The sequence below is a fragment of the Heterocephalus glaber genome, unplaced genomic scaffold (genome assembly GCF_053883595.1).
Source record: "Heterocephalus glaber isolate CG9 unplaced genomic scaffold, H.glaber_assembly_v1.0 deba00001444, whole genome shotgun sequence".
Classification (NCBI taxonomy): domain Eukaryota; kingdom Metazoa; phylum Chordata; class Mammalia; order Rodentia; family Bathyergidae; genus Heterocephalus; species Heterocephalus glaber.
This window is the reverse complement of record NW_028258297.1, coordinates 31,247,501-31,249,603: the sequence shown is the minus strand read 5'-3', so window position 1 is coordinate 31,249,603 and position 2,103 is coordinate 31,247,501.

The following is a 2,103-nucleotide window of genomic DNA, read 5'->3' as shown; positions in this document are numbered from 1 at the left end:
CCAAGTCACTCATCGAAGGAATGGCCTCAGGACTCCTCGCTATGTGAGAGTCCATCTCCTTGTTTACATTAGTTGAGTGCCGTGTTCGCTGCACAAGTAGTCCTACCATTCAGCCATCTCTGGTGGACAAATACCTGCATGGCAGAGGTGGCCACAAAAGCCACTAGGGTGTTTGTAGAACTAAATGGAGTATGCAGAAGCAGGAGGTAAGCAACGGGGAGGCCCAGAGCATGGGGAGAGAGAAGACAGGAAGGGCCGGGGAGGGAGAGCACCAGGGAGGGCAGGAAGAGCATTAGAACACAGGAAGTCAGGTGAGGTACAGAAATGAAGAGGCCCGGGAAAAAAGGCATGATGAGTAGAAAGAAACGGTGCACAGAAATAAAAACAAAGGCACTCTGCAGCCGCAGGGTGGTGCCCCAGCCCCCGAAGGGCAGGGTGGCGATTTGCTGGTTGACTGAGTCCCCGTGCAATGGATGGCACGTCCCTGCAGGGCTCTGGGACCATGCAGCTTACAGGATGCGCCCAGGGTCAGGGTGAGCGTCCGACACCTGGTCCGGGTCCTATCTTGAGCAGACAGAACGCAAGACAGTGCTCCCGTTTATCATCGTAACTCGAGGGAGGGCACTGTGTTGCACTCTTGTTGCCAGCCCTGGGAACAGCCCCAGCTCACCCACACTGCCCCGCCCCACGCTTTGCTGTCTGTTTCGTGCTGTCCTCCCGGCCTCCCTGACAGCGTGCCTCCTCCCAGCCATCTCCGCCTGTTGCAGCCCTCTGCTGTCTGCCAGGAAGCCCTCCCCAGTCTCCCAGGTGGAATCATTGCTAGCACCTCGGAGTCCACGTTCTCCTGAGCCTCCTGAGCCGGGAGCCCTGTGGCCACCAGAGCACCAGGGGGAAGTGCAGGGGTGCGTGTGGTCTCCCGGGAGACAAATCCATGGGTGCAGAAACAAACTCAAACACAAAGGTGGCAGTCTGTGCCATGAGGGAGCGGAGGGCAGGCGGGCAGCCAGAGGGACGGGCACGTCCTGTCCTTCACCTAACACACTGGCCTGCTCCCCACCCTCGCACCGGAAGTGACCCTAGAGACCTTCTTTCGGGCAGCCTCCCTCCTCAGCTTCTCTGATGGGCTCCGGTCCCAATGTCTGGCCACTGTCTCATTGCTCTCTCTGTTCCCTTATCAGCTGTTGTCCCTTCCCTGTCTCCCATCTCTCAGACACTGTCCTTGACCTTCTGCACCTCTGCCTCACTGCCCCCGTCTGTCTCCCAGGCTGACACGAGGTCTTCCCCGAAAGCAGACAGGCTTCCTCCTAAAGCAGTGAGGGCTCTGGGAAACTGACCCAAAGGAGATGAGGCTCTAGGGTGCACTGAACAGCACTACACAGGTGCTGCAGAGTTGATCGCAAGCTGAGCCAGAAGTACAACACGTCCTTACTTGTGTCCTAAGCCAATGGCCTCAGTTTCTTACTGTGTACCCCTCTCCACTAAAAATAAAAAAATCTGAGTATCACCATCAATGTACACAAGTCCATTTATTTATAAATAATAAATACAGTCAATTGTGGTGAAGAATGCTAGCTGGTTCCCAACACCTACTTCCCTTCTCTCACAGTGTTAATCCCTCAATTTCAGCCAGGCACACACTGTCTGAAGGCAGGCACATTGTCCAGGCCTGGCGGCTGGGTGACTGGGTGTGGCCCTGCACACGTTCCGGCCAATGGGACTTGAGCAGAAGCCAGGTGTGAGCAGCGATGGCCCCTGTGCCTCATTCCCTCGGGGCTCCTTGGGGCAGGGCTGGGTAGGACGTGGACAATGATGAGTAGAACAAGGAGGAAGGACGTAGCAAGAGAGACCAGGACCCTGGGTGACCTGATGGGGCTGAGCACCCCAGCCTCAGCCTCTGCCGCTGGACCCTGCTGTCTAATTTAAGTCCTGCTCGCTGCCACTGTGGCCATCCTTTAACTGTATTATCCTTTAACACAGCATAGTACACACAGCACAACACACACAAAACATAGGCTGCAAGTCATGGCATGTTTAATGTGAGGCTCTACTTTGGAATAATTTCGTGTTTCCAGAGAAGTCTTAAGGATAATACCCACACTGTCC